General features: G+C 41.8%; 2 long non-coding RNA genes across 2 annotated transcripts in view; both read right to left on the bottom strand.

Moving 5' to 3' along the window:
* LOC147000142 (uncharacterized) overlaps nt 1-17,720 on the bottom strand; it is a 91,564-nt gene that overhangs the window by 35,880 nt on the left and 37,964 nt on the right. The gene's annotated exons all lie outside the window — the stretch shown is intronic.
* The window catches only part of LOC115029995 (uncharacterized), a 29,072-nt gene that overhangs the window by 3,703 nt on the left and 7,649 nt on the right, over nt 1-17,720 (bottom strand). The gene's annotated exons all lie outside the window — the stretch shown is intronic.

Genomic DNA, 17,720 nt, shown 5'->3' with positions numbered 1-17,720 from the left:
CATGTGCTTCTCTGCTTTTCTTCTTCCTCCTCCTCTGCGACCTCTCTCTCTCTCTCTCTCTCTCTCTCTCCCATTTTCTTCTTCTTCTCTCTCTCCACCTTCTGCTTCACCTTCCCTTTATCTGCCTAATCATCAGCTCTCCTTTATTTTACAGATTAAGGTGGAAGCAGGTTTACAGGAAATCACCTGAGTGCTGACTCAGTCCTTGTTTGCAGCCACTCACAGGAGAATGGAATTAACATCAAATATAATTAGTCCCAGGGCTATCCACAACACAAACCAACTGGTCTTATGTTGTGACACAAAACAATGCCAACTTATAGCATTCTGAGGAAATTCAAAGTGAATGTGAGTAACATTTGTGGGATTGTTTTACATGGAATTTGTAATATTACAAATATTAGCAACTCCTAATTTCACCCTTTCTCTTAATTCTAAGTGTTAGCTATAAAACCTGTTTATTGCTTCCTACCCAGGCCAGATCAGCAGCCAGATACCCAGCTACACCTATAGCCTGCATGCCTCCCAGGAGGTCCACAGAAATCAAAGACATGGGTGAGAACCTCGCCCAAATAGCCACACCAGCTGGGGCAACCACAGGGCACAGCTGATTTGGGACCCATCTTCCCTGCCCCCACCCTCATCCCCTGAGCTTCACCTTTATTCTAAGGAGCTTCCTAACCAGGCCAGATCAGCAGCCAGAACCCATGAATATGCCACAGCCTGCTTGCCTCCAAGGAGGTCCACAGCAACACAGCCCAGTTGACATGGTGCCCACCTGCCCTGCAGAGCTCCACCTTCCTACTGGTCCACTTCTCCACCCAGGCCAGATCATCGGGCCCAATACCCTCCCACACCCCACAGTCTGTCTGTCTCCAAGGAGACTCAAAGTAACCAGGGACACAGCCTGCCTGCCCCCACCCCCCACCCCCCAGGAGGTCTGCAGTAACCAGGGACACATGAAGTCTGCTCTAACCAGAGACACAAAAGGCACACCCTAACCAGAGACAGCTCTACCTGCCTCCAAGGAGGTCAGTTCTAGTCAGAGACATCCAGACCAGTTAACACCAGAGATAACAAGATGGCCAGAAGATCATAAGCATCAGAACCTAATGCAATCTGGCAGCACGAGAATCCATGTCTGCTACCACAGCAAGCCCTGGATAGCCTAACACACCTGAAAATCAAGATAGTGACCTAAAATCCCACGACATGAAGATGATAGAGGCCTTTAAGGAGGATATAAAAAAACTCCCTTAAAGAAATACAGAAAAACACAGGTAAACAGGTAGAAGCCCTTAAAGAGGAAACAAAGAAATATAGGAAAATACAACCAAGCAGGTGAAGGAATTGACCAAAATGGCCCAAGAACTAAAAAAGGAAATAGAAACAATAAAGAAAACACAAAGGGAGGCAACCCTGGAGATAGAAAACCTAGGAAAGTGACCAGGAGCTACATATGCATGCATCACCAACAGAATACAAGAGATAAAAGAAAGAATTTTCTTTTGTAGAAGATACCATAGAAAATATTGACACATCCATCAAAGAAAATACAAAGTGTAAAAAGCTCCTAACTCAAAATATCCAGGAAATTCAAGACACAATGAAAGGATCAAACCTAAGAATCAGAGGAATAGAAGAGGATGAAGAATCTCAGCTCAGAGGGCCAGAAAGTATCTGCAATGAAATCATAGAGGAAAACTTCCCTAACCTAAGGAAAGAGGTAGCCATAAATGTACAAGAAGCCTACAGAACACCAAATAGATTGGACCAGAAAAGAAAATCCTCCCATCACATAATAATCAAAACACTAAATGCACAGAACAAAGAAGGAATATTAAAAGCAGTAAGGGGAAAAGGTCATATAAAGGCAGACCTATCAGAACTACACCAGACTTCTCAACAGAGACTCTAAAAGCCAGAACTAGAAGCAATCTCACTAAAATTCCAGAGCAAGACAAGGTTGTCTACTTTCTGCCTATCTATTCAAAATAGTACTTGAAGTTCTAGCCAGAGCAATTAGATAACAAAGGAGATCAAGGGGATACAAATTGGAAACGAAGACGACAAAGTATCAGTATTTGCAGAAGATATGACAGTATATATAAGCGACTCCCAAATTCCACCAGAGAACTCTTACAGCCGATAAACAACTTCAGCAAAGTGGCAGGATATAAAATTAACTCAAAACAAATAAACAGTAGCCATCCTTTACCCAAATGATAAACAGGCTGAGAAAGAAGTTAGGGTAACAACACCCTTCACAATAGTCACAAATAAATAAAATAGCTTGGTGCAACTCTTACCAAGCAAGTGAAAGATCTATACAAGAACTACAAATCCCTGACAAAAGAAATCAAAGAAGGTCTCAGAAGATGGAAAGATGTCCCATGCTCATGGACTGGCAGGATTAACATGGTAAAAATGGTCATCTTACCAAAAGCAATCTACAGATTCAATGCAATCCCTATCAAAATTCCAACACAACTCTTCACAGATATGGAAAGAGCAATTCTCAACTTCATATGGAAAAACAAAAATTCCAGGATAGCCAAAACAATTCTCAACAATAAAAGAACTTCCAGGGGAATCACTATCCCTGACTTCAAGCTGTACTACAAAGCAATAGTGATAAAAACCGCATGGTATTGGTATAGAAACAGACAGGTCAATCAATGGAATAGAATTCAAAGACCCAGAAGTAAACCCACACACCTATGGACACTTGATCTTTGACAAAGAAGCCAAAAACATACAATGGAAAAAAGAAAACATCTTCAATAAATGGTGCTGGTCTAACTGGTGGTCTGTATGGAGGAAAATGAAAACAGATCCATATTTATCACCTTGCACAAAGCTCAAGTTCAAGTGAGTCAGGGACCTCACCATAAAACCAGATACACTGAATCTAATAGAAGAGAAACTGGGAAATAACCTTAAACACATTAACACAGGGAGAAATTTCCTGAACAACAATTGATAAATGGGACCTCATGAAGCTGAAAAGATTCTGTAAGGCAAAAGACACCATCAATAGCACAAATTGGCAACTTACGGATTGGGAAAAAAAAACTTCACTAACCCTACATCTGACAGAGGGCTAATAGCCAATATATATATATATATATATATATATATATATATATATATATATAAACTCAAATAAACCCAATAAAACCACATGTCACCCAATTAAAACATGAGGTACAGAACTAATCACAACAGAAGAACCTCAAGTGGCCAAGAAGCACTTAAAGAACTGTCCAAAGTCCTTAGTCATCAGAGACATGCAAATCAGAATGGCCCTGAGATTTCACCTCATACAAATCAGAATGGCTAAGATCAAAAACTCAAGTTGACAGTACATGCTGGCAAGGATGTGAAGAAAGAGAAACACTCCTCCATTGCTGGTGGGTTTGCAAGCTGGTACAACCACTCTGGAAATCAATTTGGAGGTTCCTCAGAAAATTGGAAATAGTTCTACCTAAAGACCCAGCTATACCACTCCTGGGCATAGACCCAGAAGATGCTCCAAAAAGTAATAAGAACACATGCTCCACTATGTTCGTAGTAACCTTGTTTGTAATAGTCAGAAGCTGGAAACAATCCCCATGTCCCTCAACATAAAAATGGATGCAGAAAATGTGGTGCATTTACATAGTGGAATACTATTCAGCTATTAAAATGAAGACATGAATTTTGCAGGTAAATGGATGGAACTAGAAAATATCATCCTGAGAGGAGAGGTGTCCACCCCGCCCAGAAGGGCTTTGACGGAGCACCCAGGAGAGACATCTTGGTTCCCGGATTCGGCGGAGACTAGTCTGCGCAGGTGAGAGTGTGGACTACAGAAGCTAACAGATTCTGGGACAGGTGGAAGCCACAGAGCTTTTGAGGCAGACCCCGTTTGGAGCTCCAGACTTCTGGGCACCTTCCTTGCCAGAGGAGAGGTGTCTGCCCCACCCGGGAGGGTTTTGACAGAGCACCCGCAGGAGCCATCTTGGTTCCCAGATCCCTCTGAGACTAGTCTGTGCAGGTCAAATCTAAGTGGATCAAGGAACTCCACATAAAACCAGAGACAATGAAACTTATAGAGGAGAAAGTGGGGAAAAGCCTCGAAGATATGGGCACAGGGGAAAAATTCCTAAATAGAACAGCAATGGCTTGTGCTGTAAGATCGAGAATTGACAAATGGTACCTCATAAAATTGCAAAGCTTCTGTAAGGCAAAAGACACCGTCAATAAGACAAAAAGGCCACCAACAGATTGGGAAAGGATCTTTACCTATCCTAAATCAGATAGGGGACTAATATCCAATATATATAAAGAACTCAAGAAGGTGGACTCCAGAAAATCAAATAACCCCATTAAAAAATGGGGCTCAGAGCTAAACAAAGAATTCTCACCTGAGGAATACCAAATGGCTGAGAAGCACCTGAAAAAATGTTCAGCATCCTTAATCATCAGGGAAATGCAAATCAAAACAACCCTGAGATTCTACCTCACACCAGTCAGAATGGCTAAGATCAAAAATTCAGGTGACAGCAGATGCTGGCAAGGATGTGGAGAAAGAGGAACACTCCTCCGTTGTTGGTGGGATTGCAAGCTTGTACAACCACTTTAGAAATCAGTCTGGCAGTTCCTCAGAAAATTGGACATAGTACTACCGGAGGATCCAGCAATACCTCTCCTGGGCATATATCCAGAAGATGTTCCAACCGGTAAGAAGGACACATGCTCCACTATGTTCATAGCAGCCTTATTTGTAATAGCCAGAAGCTGGAAAGAACCCAGATGTCCCTCAACAGAGGAATGGATACAGAAAATGTGGTACATTTACACAATAGAGTACTACTCAGCTATTAAAAACAATGAATTTATGAAATTCCTAGGCAAATGGATGGACCTGGAGGGCATCATCCTGAGTGAGGTAACACAATCACAAAAGAACTCACATGATATGTACTCACTGATAAGTGGATATTAGCCCAGAAACTTACAATACGCAAGATATAAGATACAATTTGCAAAACGCATGAAACTCAAGAAGAACAAAGACCAAAGTGTGGACACTTTGCCCCTTCTTAGAATTGGGAACAAAACACCCATGGAAGGAGTTACAGAGACAAAGTTTGGAGCTGAGACAAAAGGATGGACCATCTAGAGACTGCCATACCCGGGGATCCATCCCATAATCAGCCTCCAAACGCTGACACTATTGCACACACTAGCAAGATTTTGCTGAAAGGACTCTGATATAGCTGTCTCTTGTGAGTCTATGCCGGGGCCTAGCAAACACAGAAGTGGATGCTCACAGTCAACTATTGGATAGATCACAGGGCCCCCAATGGAGGAGCTAGAGAAAGTACCCAAGGAGCTAAAGGGATCTGCAACCCTATGGGTGGAACAATAATGAGAACTAACCAGTAACCCCTGGAGCTCATGTCTCTAGCTGCATATGTATCAGAAGATGGCCTAGTAGGCCATCACTGGAAAGAGAGGCCCATTGGTCTTGCAAACTTTATATGCCTCAGTACGGGGGAACGCCAGGGCCAAGAAGTGGGAGTGGGTGGGTAGGGGAGTGTGGGGTGAGGGCATGCGAGACTTTTGGGATAGCATTGGAAATGTAAATGAAGAAAATATCTAATAAAAAACATTAAAAAAAAAAAAGGAAAACAAAATATCATCCTGAGTGAGGTAACTCAGACTCAAAAGGACATGCATGGTGTGTACTCACTGATTAGTGGATATTAATCAAAAAGTACAGAATACCTAGACAAAACCCACAGACCGTAAGAGGTATAACAAGCAGAAAGGCCCAAATGAGGATGTTTCAATTCCATTTAGAAGGGGGAAGGAAATAATCACGAGAGGCAGAGGGAGGGAGGGGCCTGGGTGAGAGAGGGGGAAGGGGGGACAGGATTAGGTATGGTGGGGGACAGGAGAGAAGCCCAGAACGCCAAGAAAATGAATGAAGATAAGCAGCCTCAGGGTGGAGTTGGGTGGGAGGACCCTATAAAAAGTACCAGAGATCTGGGATGTGAGAGACTCTAAAGACTCAGTGGGGGTGACCTTAGCCAAAATGCCCAACACTGCGGAGAGGGAACTCAAAGAGCCCACCTCCAGTAGATAGACAGGACCTCAAGCAGAGGGACAGGGTTACTAACCCACAGTCAAAATTTCTGACTCAGAACTGTTCCTGTCTAAAAGAACTTCAGGGACAAAAATGGAGAAGAGACTGAAGGAAAGGTGGTGGTCTAATGATAGGCCCAATTTCGGATCCATCTCATGTTTGGGGCACCAAGGCCTGACACTATTACTGATCCTATGGTGTGCTTACAGATGGGAGCCTGGCATGGCTGTCCCCTGAAAGGCCCTACCAGCAGCTGACTGAGACAGATGCAAATACTTACACCCAACCCTGAACTGAAGTCAGAGACCCCAATGGTTGAATTAAGGGACAGATTAAAGAAGCTGAAAGAGAGAGCAACCCCATAGGAAGAGCAACAGTCTCAACTAACCCAGACCCCAGGAAGTTCCCAGAGACTAAGCCACCAACCACGAGTATACATAAGCCAGTCTGAGGCCCTCTCCCTACCGCCTCTCCCACCGGGCACATATATAGCAGAAGTCTGCCTGGTCAGGCCTTAGTAGAAGATGAACTTAATCCTTGAGAGAAAAGTCAGGCCCCAGGGAAGGGAGAGGCCTGATGGGGGGTGAGGAGCACTCTCTCAGAGGCAAGGGGAAGAGGAATGGGATGAGGAACTGTGTGTGTTGGGGGAGGGGGAGCAATGGGGGAGTAACTACAGGAAAGTAAATAAACAAATAATAAAAATTGAAAAAAGCTATAAAATCAGATAAGAAAAATCAAAAAATAAATTGATCAATTAACACAAAAGCCTGTTTATCAGTTTCCCTTGTACATCATAAAATAGCCAACGTCTTCAGAAGGTCCTGTAGAAATGTTATATCCAGGGGGCTGGAGGACTTAGTGCTTGCTGTCTAAACGTGTTTCTGGAAACAAGAGGCGACATGGGCGACTCTACTGGAGAGACGAGGCTAAGAAAGTGGAGCACTACCACAGCCACCACTCTGAGTCAGCCCCAGAGAAAGAGAGGAGCCAGGAATCAAGCTATGGAGATGGAGATATAAAACCGTGGACAGAGGCAAAGGAAGCCTGCACACAGGGATTCCCCAGGCAGAGTGAGAAGCTGTGAGCCTCCTTTCCTGTTCTGTGGCCTTGGCTAGCACACTTCCCACACTTGAGAGGCAGCTCTAAGCTGTTCCCCAGAGCAACACACTACTACCAGCCTTCCTATTCACCCATACCAGTGAATTTCATGACCTACTACCCTTTAAGAATCAAATCACACTTTCTCAAGTTGTATTCTTTTCCTGTCCAGTACTACACAGCAGTAAATTCCAGATATTGAACTAGCTCATCTATAGTATATACAATATATACAATTACATACATACAATATAATACATACATAATTATATACATATGAAAACTTTTGAAAAAAAGCTAACATATTGCCGTATTTAAAATATATCTACCCATCCAATAGTCAGTTAATACTAATTTTTTTCTCTATTTATTCTATAAACATCTCATTTGTTTTTATGCTTTATTTCTAATCAGAGTACAGATGACTAAGGCCAAACATTTTACTATGTTAACTATATTTTAATACATTTTACTCTCTTGATCTCTCATTTTCATTTCTAAATTCCCCCATCTTTTTCTTTTTCTGTGCTTAAAGGTAAACTCAAACTCTTCTAAAAATAATGGACTATTTCTAAGAAAAAATTATTTATTTCAACTTGCTCACTAACCCAGGAAAAGTATCTCCTGGCATCAGCAGGTGTGGTGGGGGCTTCATTCTAGGGAAGGCCAAGGGTGATGACATCAGCCCCCACGCTGGCCTGCTTCATCCTTGAGATGACCATGACAAAGGTCTTTGTTAGGAGGAAGTCCATGCCTCTTGGTGACATTCTCTTGCGTGATGTTTATAAATAATGTCTCAGGGAGAGACAGGGCTGGTGATTTGCCAGAGTCAACTCTGCAGCAGGGTTTCCATGTAGATGCATTTGGCTGACTCTTTGGGCTTAGAAAACAGATAAAGCACGCCGTGCTGCTCTCTGTGTCCTAGTCCGTGCCAGGGCAGGACACTGGTTTACTTGTAGAATGGGGTTTTCTAAATCCATTTGCGTGAGCAGAGACTCCTAACACCATTTGCTGTCCTTTTACCCTTCCTTCAAAGGTTTCAAAGCGTGTCACTGCGTATGCAAGCTAACAAGCGTGTGGAAAACATCAGCTTTGCTTTTTCTTCTCTGTTGTTTTGCCATTTTATCTGTATTTCAAGTTATAAAGGTGGCAAAAGATGTGTCACAGACTAGAGACCTGAGTGGCAGCAACTTATGGTGTAATGTCCCTGTGTGGATTTTTAGTCACCTTATTAAGATATAATTCATATACTGTAAATTGTACCCATTTATGGATAAAGTTCAATGAATTTTGACAAATATGTACATTCCCATAGCAGTCAAGACAGATATAGGATGTTTCCATCACTCCCACACCTTCCCTTATGTCTCTTTGATATCATTCATCCTATGCCTGGCTCTCAGCAACTGTCAATCCCCTTCCTGGCAATGAGGTTAATGGGAGCTGGTGTGAGAGGTAATGAATGAAACCATAAGAGATAGACTCTCGTGTGCCTCACTTCATTGTTCTGTATAAAGCTGCTGGGATTTGTCTGTCTGACTGTGTGTATTCAGTGTGTTTCTTTTTATTTCTAAAAAGTGTTAGATGATTTCAACATATCATAATTCATTCACACATTTGCCTTTTGCTGAGCGTTTATATTTCATCCAGTTCTTGGTTATTGCGAATGATGCTGTTTAAACAAATGCATACAAGTCTGTATCTACATATGCTTTCAGTTCTTATGGGTAAAATCCTAAGACAGGAACTTCTGGCAAGGACATGAATTGTATCTTTGTACCTGCCAGGATAGGATACCAGCTTATCTCTCTAAGGAATGGGTTTCTCTGCATTCATTTGCATAACTAACGACTACCATTCTGAAGCTTTCAAAGCATGCCATTGCATATTCACGTTAACAAACCTGAAGTTCCTATAGGAAATTTCAGATGAGTTTGTGCAAGAGAGCTGCAGAGATGCTGGGTACTCACAACACTCACTGCTTCTGTCTTTTCATTAGAGTCACACCCTGGAGTTTTATGTCACATTTCAAGGATGAGTGTGGTGAAGCCTGTGCCACATACTTATCACCACGTTTGTGTATCTCCTTTCATGAGGCATCTGACTCTTCTGTTCTTTTTAGGTTAGGCTGTCTGACTTCTTACTAGCTCTTCATGCAGTCTGGATATAATTCTTTGCCAAATGTATGGATCATTAATTTTTTTTTCTCCCAGTCATGGGCTTGCCTTTTTAGTTTCTAAATGGAAAAAAAAAAAGCCTAGTTTTTAAAATCCAATTTGTCAGATGTTTTCACACTTTGCTCTCTGTGTGCACTAGCTAAGAGATCTTTCTTTGCTCCAGGTTCTGTGGTATAACTTTATACTTTTAGCCTTTTCCTAGATATGTGGCCCATTTAAAGAAAAAAAAATATGTCTGTGGAGTAAGGAAAGACCCTCTCTTGTCCATGAGACTATCCGCATGGCTTAGGCAGCATTTGTTGAGAATGTGTGTACTTTGTTCATGTGCCTGAAAGTGACATGTGAATCTGCTTTAAAGTCTCCACGCTATTCCATTGATCGGTGTCTGTACACCACTAACAGACTTTCTTGATTACAGTGACTCCGTGAATGAATAAGTCCTGAAATCAAAAGGCATCAGGCCCACGCTGAAATGTTGACTGGCTTGTCCCGTGCAGATCTCACTCAGGCTGCGGGAGTGCCCCAGTGCAGCCACCCGGTGTTGTCCAGAAGATGCTGCTCTGGCTGAGTCACCCCAATCCTTCCTGGCCTCTATCTTGAGTCACCCCAGTCCTTCCTGGCCTCTATCTTGAGTCACCCCAGTCCTTCCTGGCCTCTATCTCACCTCAGTCTCATTTTCCAGTAAAAGGACAAGTCCGCCAACTTTGCTGTCGGGTTTAAAAATAGGGAGAGCTGCTCTGCTGCCTTTACATAGCCACATAAAAATAAATATCTCCCCAAAACATAAGCGCTTAAGAAAATTTCAAGGCCACAGCAGATCGAAGCATCAGAGTGTGTTGGGACTTCTCAATGGTTAAACGTGGTACCAGCAGCACAAGGATGCCTTCGAAAGCCTAAATAAAATTATTTCTAAATTTAAATTCCATATCCTTCTAAGCAATAAAACAAGAAGATGAAGTTAAAATTTTGCATATGCACAGTCTAAGCAAAAGTAATTCCTTATGACTCTCTCTCTCTCTCAGAGGTTGCTATGGTTTCTACAAGGTTAACACAATAAAGTACATGAAGAAGAAGATGATTAAAGATCTGAAATTTTCTGGCATCAAACATAGGAGAGAGGTGAGAAGAACTCTCTGGGGGATGTCAAGGGAAAGCCCAGCATGGCAGTGACACTAACAGGGAGTTGGGAACAGATAGGCACTCCAGGAGATCTCTCTCTCTCTCTCTCTCTCTCTCTCTCTCTCTCTCTCTCTCTCTCTCTCCCCCTTCCTTCTTCCTTTTTTATTTCCTTCCTTCTCTCTCCCTTTCCTGCTCCGCCCCCCCCCCCCTTCAGAAGAAAAGGATAGAAAACTGACAGTGGAAAATTTGTATGTAGAAGCTTTATAAGAATCTGGCAATCATTAAACCCAGAATTAGCATAAAGTTATGAAAGAAACAACACTGATAATTACATATAATATGATTACACTTCAACTATATATTGCACTAAAGTTCTTACATTATAAAACCTGAATACTGGGCTGGAGAGATGGCTCAGTGGTTAAGAGCACTGACTGCTATTCCGAAGGTACTGAGTTCAAATCCCAGCAACCACATGGTGGCTCACAACTATCCATAATGAGATCTGATGCCCCCTTCTGGGTTGTCTGAGGACAGCTACAGTGTACTTACATATAATAAATAATTAAATTTTAAAAACTGAATACTAATACTTTAAATTATAATAAATCTATGTTGGAAGAATAAGGAGAAGTAAGAGACATAAACAAGATATTTAGTTTATATGCTAAATATAAATACTAAAACCTATAGTATATGTATACAATATATCCTACTGACATAGTAAGATCAGACAAAAGTGTTTAATTTTTAAATTATGCAAGTAAATGCAAGGAAAAGCAGCTATTGCCTTGTGCACATGTGCGTGTCTGTATGTGAGTATGTGCATGTGTGAGTGCAGGTGCCTGCTGAGGCCAAAAGAGAGGATTAGAGACACTGGAATCACCAGAGGTTGTGAGCCATCTGATGTGGGGGCTGCAAACAGAACTCAGGTCCTCTGCAAGAGCAGCAAGTGCCTCTGAGATGTATTTCATGGCTCACCATCTGTCTAACTTTGGTTGATTGTTCAAAGGCTGATAACATGTATTCTGGACAAAGTCTACTTGGAGCCTATATTTCACTTCTTCACATCTGACCTTCCACCTTCCTTCTTTATCCGTCCCATTTTACACCTGATGCCTTCACATCCCATTTTGTGTCTCCCACTTATCACTCCATAGATGCAATAACCTTAGGAAAGGATAATTCCACCCCTGATACACCCTGTCCACTGTACTACCGTTGTAACGTCTTTTCCTTTGTACTGACAGTATATAATAATTAATTTTGCTTTAATGAGAAATTACAAGGTGAAAAATAGCCACATTTTAAATACACTGCCTTATTTACCTTTTCTAGGCCTCCTCTCTCCTCACTTAGATCCATTTCTTCTAAACCACTTCCTGCTGGGCCAAAGCATGTCCTCTAGCTCGTCCATGGTGCAGACGCTGGATTCCTAATGATGGCTTCCTCGAGCTTTTATTTACATTCCATTTCTCTACTTTATTGAAACACATCTTTCTAGACCCAGAACCGAGGCTTGATTGGGGTTTTCCTTGCCTCTCTTTTGTCTTTCAGTGTTTATTCAGCATTAGTGTATTATCCTTGCCATTCTTTTGTGTATCGTGAATCAAGGTTCTACACGGTCGAATGGGCCTCAGTTTGCCTGTGTGATTTCACTGCCTGGAGTTAGGCTTCTCTCCTAAATCTGCAATTCCCATCTAATTTAAAGAATTTTTAATTTTAGAATATTTTTTGGTCCTTATTTTTTCAATTTTTTTCTGTCTACCCCCTTTAAGCTATTTTTCCTTCTAAGACTTTCATTAAGGTTCTGTCAATGTTTTTTATGAATTTTCCTTTTTGTACTTTATACTTAAAAAGTTACTGTGCTTTTTTCTAGCAATGTTTTATTCACTTTACATCCCAATCCCTGCTCCCTCCAGATCCTCCTCATATCTCCCCTCCTCCGAGAGGGTGGAGGCCCCTTGCGTATCCCTTAACCCTGGCACATCAAGTCTCTGCAGGCAAGGTGCATTCTCTTCCATTTAAAGTCAGACAAGGAAGTCCAGTTAGGGGGAACATATCTACAGACAGGCAACAGCTTTAGGCATAGCCCCCTCACCAGTTGTTGGGGGACCCACATGAAGACCAAGGTACACATTTTCTACATATGTGTGAGGGGCTTAGATCCAGCCCCTGTATGCTTTTTGGTTGGTGGTTCAGTCTCTAAGATCCCCCAAAGGTCCAGGTTAGTTGACTCTGTTGGTTTTCCTGTGGAGTTCCTTTCAAATTTAGAATTTTTATTTATAAATATATGCATGTATTTATTCCATTTTCTGCTAAAATTCTTTACTTACTCATTAAGACGTATTTTCTATAACTCTTTTGTCTTTTTTGTCTTAATATATTTATAATAGCCTCTCTAAAGTTCATAATGGTCTCTTAGTTTCTTTTCCTTTGCTGTGACAAAATATTCTGGCAAAAGCACCTTAAAGGAGAAAGATAATCTATCGTGGCAGAAAAGTCAAGGCAGCAGGAACTTGATGAAGCTGTTCACATTGTGTCTGTAGTCAGCAAAATAAAATAAAATAAAAAATTAAAAAGAGCAATGAACCCATGAAGGTTAGCTCTCAGGGGCTTCTTACCCAAAAGTCCAGGATCCCATGCTTAGGGAATGATGCTACTCAGTGTGGGAGAATTCTTTACAATATACTAAGCCAAAGGGCCACTAGTTAGGTCGTTGTCAGTAAGAAAAAGGCTGGGACAAAGGCAGGAAGTTATTACATATTATTACTAGTGCTGAGGACTAATCTATAAGATTTTTAATCTTCTAGGATGTAGTGGAAAGAATTTTTACTCTGAAAATATTTACTTATTTACTAACTATGTTCCAAACATTATTCTTGGTGCAGAGGTATGTCTACAAACCAAGCAAAGTCCTCGCCTTTATAGAACTTTCATTTAGTGCGATGACGTAAGGAGATAATCACTTCAGATACAGAACACTCAGAGTGGGAAGAAAGAGGCGTGTGTGAAGCAGAATTGAACTGGAATCAAAATTTGTTTTCGGTTTTGTCCAAGACTACTTCAATGGCTCACTTATTTAGCGCATTGTGTTATGTATCTACAACACAACTCACTAGTACATAAAATAGACATAATGAGATATTCCAAAACACCTCGCAAAAACTTATTTGATGGTATAAATTACACACTATCAAAAGAAGAGTTAGGATATCACAGACAATAAGACAGGATAGATAGATGAAGCAATAAAAGCCTATTTGATAGCATGTTTGCATTAATAAGACCTTAAAGAATACTGCCTTGGCCTTGAACAATAAAAAAGTTATGAAACATAAAGAAAATATTTAGAGACTTTTTACTCAGAGTCTTCATTTAGAGTCTCAATAGCTCTTGCTACTGGAAAGTAGATTGACAGACAGATGGGATTCACACGAGGACACAGGCGGTGGAGCTGACAATGGTCCTTTTTATAAAAACTCCCTTCACCATCATAATTTTAACAAGATCTAGCACCTCCAGTTCTCTACTCAGAATAACTTCTACAAACCCCACAAATGTGACGAGAGATGGAGTTTTGCTCAGTCCAGGGTAGAAGCCACTCAGTTTTGAAGCTTTAGCCTGAATGGTTGGGTACAGCGGTTCCCACTCTGAGGCCTCGAGCTCTTGCTCTGTCAGCACTGGTCAGCCATACCCAGAAGGGAAGAACCTCACACAAGGCTGTTTTCTGCCTTATTGTTTGCTGTCTAATCCACACCAACTTTTACAGGTTTCCCTAGGACAACCCTTAACTTTCTTGAGAGAGATAAGTCACAAAATCACTTTCTTCCTATATGGAAGAGGCTCTTCGCTTCACCCAAGACAACTTGGAATTCCAGAGGATGCCACTTTATTGGTCTAATGTCAAGTTTTACCCTGAAAAACAGATCAAACCTCTGTCACTGAAGGTTTGGGGAATTAATTAATTAATTAATTAGGTCATTTCTGCCCAGAAGGTGGATCTGCAGAAGATGAAATGTAAAGGGATGGGTCAAGGAAGGAAGAACTAAGGGAAGGAATGGGGTATTGAGGGAACAAAAGAGTTCAAGGAAGCAAAAGCAGGTTTGAAATAAGAAATCTGTCACCTCTTCAATTTTCCTAGGCTGGTCTTGAACTTGTCAATGGAGTCACACAGTCTTTGATTAGCCAGAGCCCAAGTATTAATCTGCTATCTTCTGTTGTCGGTTAGCAAGGGAACTAGGTTAGCAAGGGAACTAGAGGTGGAGGGGAAAGTGAGTCTGGGAGATCCCTGGATGAACTGGCAAGATCACTCTTCAAGAATGAAAGACCAGTCTCCCCCAGCACCTGAGATGGCCCAAACACCCAACTCTCACCCATCATCCCCCACTTTGTAAGTCACTCAGCTGAAAGAAACCGCCTTTGCCAAGGTCACATCTGCTTCCCGGAAGAATTTGTGTTTCTTTCTTGAGGTTTTTTGTTTTGTTTTGTTTTGTTTGGATGTTTTCTTTATTTACATTTCAAAAGTTATCCCCTCTCCAGGTCTCCCCTCCAGAGACCCCCTATCCCATCCCCCTTCCCCTGCCTCTATAAGAGTGTTCCCCACCCACCCACTCACTCCCACCTTCCCTCCCTGGCATTCCCCTATACTGGGGCATCAAACCCCCACAGGACCAAGGGCTGCTCCTCCCACTGATGATCAACAAGGCCATCCTCTGCCACATATGCAGCCAGAGCCGTGGGTCTCTCCATGTGTACTCTCTGGTTAGTGGTCCAGTCCCCATGGCTGGATGAGGATGGGGAATCTGGCCAGTTGATATTGTTGCTCCCTGCACAGGGCTATGAAATCTCTCAGCTCCTTCAGTCCCTTCTCTAACTCTTCCACTGGGGACCCTGAGCTCAGTTCAAGGGTTGGCTGTGAGCATCTGTATTTGTCAGGCTCTGGCAGAACCTCTTAGGAGATAGGCTCCCTTCAGCAAGCACTTCCCGACATTCGCAATAGCATCAGGGTTTGGTGACTGTATATGGGATGGATCCCCAGGTGGGGCAGTCTCTGGATTGACTTTCCTTCAGTCTCTGCTCTACATGTTGTCTTCATATTTGCTCCTGTGAGTATTTTGCTCCCCCTTCTAAGAAGCACTGAAGCATCCACAATTTGGTCTTCCTTCTTCTTGAGCTTCATATGGTCTGTGAATTGTATCTTGGGTATTCCAAGCTTTTGGGCTAATATCTACTTATCAGTGAGTGCATACCATGTGTGTTCTTTTGCGATTAGATTACCTCACTCAGGATGATATTTTCAAGTTCCATCCATTTGCCTGCGAATTTCATAAATTCATTCTTTTTAATAGCTGAGTAGTACTCCATTGTGTAAATATACCGTAGTTTCTGTATCCATTCCTCTGTTGAGGGACATCTGGGTTGTTTCCAGCTTCTTGCTATTATAAATAAGGCTGCTATGAACATGGTGGAGCATGTGTCCTTGTTTCTAATGACTGGTTCATGCAGTAGGAGGATTCCCATTTTAGGATACTTTTCCTCTTTTGTTCCACCTCTTAAATCCCTCATGAGGCTGGCTCTATGCCTGCTAACACTGCCCATGGCTCATTCTCTCCCTCGGCCCAATCCTCCTTTCTTTTCCTCCCTCTCACAGATTTTTCTCCAGGCAATTCCTTAAAACTTTTCCTGCTTTCCAACTTTCATCTCAGAGTCTGCTTTCTGGGGATCTCAGTCTGCAATAAGGAGGCTGGGAAGGTCCCATTTCCCAGATGAACTAACCCTATCCTACGCCTTTAAGTAGGTGAGAGGTCTCTGGGTCCCTGGGCTGCTGCACCTGAATGTGGATTCATTCTACTCTGCATAACTTTTCTCAGTGACAGAGCAAATATAAATAGGCTTGGGGGTGGGAGCTTAGGGGAAACGTCTCTGAGAGATTACATGGATGTCCAAGCAGGTCATGGATGGTTTGGTTCATAGCTGAAAGAACCTAGAAACCAGTGTAATGACAGGGGTAAAATATCGAATCTAGAGCATTTCTAGCCTCAGGCTTGGATTCAATCCAGTGTTTTGCCTTAGTCAGCCCTGCAATGCGAGCTGAACTCCCTCACTGACCCTAAATCAACTCTACTTTCTGGTTGTAGCCTATGGGATTCCAACCTCTTGAGTCTGACTTCTCTTTAGCTTTTCTCAGATTGAATTCACTCCTTATAGATTTTGTCTGGCCTGGGAGTAGAGCAAGCTGAAAAGGCTATTGTGAAGTTATCACTTTTAAGAGGAAGATAAATTATCTTAGAGGAAAAAAAAACAAGATCAGTAAGACTTTACAGTGTAGATAAGAATGTTACTATAAAATGGCATCATTGCCATTGAGAAGAGACAGCTGAACATGTCTGGAGTTACTTTGGGAGCACACTTTGAACAAATTCTTAGCATTCTGTTAGTTACTGAGGACTGTGAGGAAGGTGTGAACAAAATATGATGTGCATGTTATACAAGAAACAAACAAACAAAAAATGCCTGTTCCCTTATCCTGATCCACGGGAAGCCAGGAGAGGAGCGATCTCACAGGTATGATTATAAAATCTTGAATCTTCCTGGCTATGAATCACAGCTCTAAACATAGAGCTGCATGTGTGCACATGCCCACAATTGTAGCAACTTCCCTGTTGGCTCAAAAAAATTGATTTCAACTTTTCATTTCTAAGAAATCACTGTTCTTTCCTATTCCTGCACGCCTGAGTCACCCCCCACCCCACCCCCTCTGCTCCCTAAAAGATAACAGAGCCAGATTTATAGAAGTAAAGTGCAGGGTATTTTAAGAACAAGTTACCACTGGAAGTTAGCCTCCTTGATGGTACTCAAACCACCAGATCTCATTTCCGGACAAAACTTCTCCTTTAATGATAAGGTAAAATGTAGTTCCTATACTTTAATCCACAGATGTGGAAACTTAACTCTGAAGCTTTTTATTAAAGTTTTCTAGATACATTATAAATCTATTGAGGTCTTTGCTAGAGACAGACAGACACAGACAGACAGACAGATGAACAGACAAACTGATTTAATTTCTATGTTTTGATATTTTTATTCGGTTATGGAAGCACTTGATTTGGTTTCTATCTGTGTTTAAAAGAGAGTGAATGTTATATATTTTCACGTGTTCAGTATTCCTCCAGAGGCTACCTAAGAAA

Source organism: Mus caroli, unplaced genomic scaffold (genome assembly GCF_978045245.1).
Source record: "Mus caroli unplaced genomic scaffold, Mus_caroli_1 scaffold_20, whole genome shotgun sequence".
Taxonomy (NCBI): domain Eukaryota; kingdom Metazoa; phylum Chordata; class Mammalia; order Rodentia; family Muridae; genus Mus; species Mus caroli.
The sequence above is the reverse complement of the archived record's forward strand: the minus strand, read 5'-3'. Positions and strand labels throughout refer to the sequence as shown.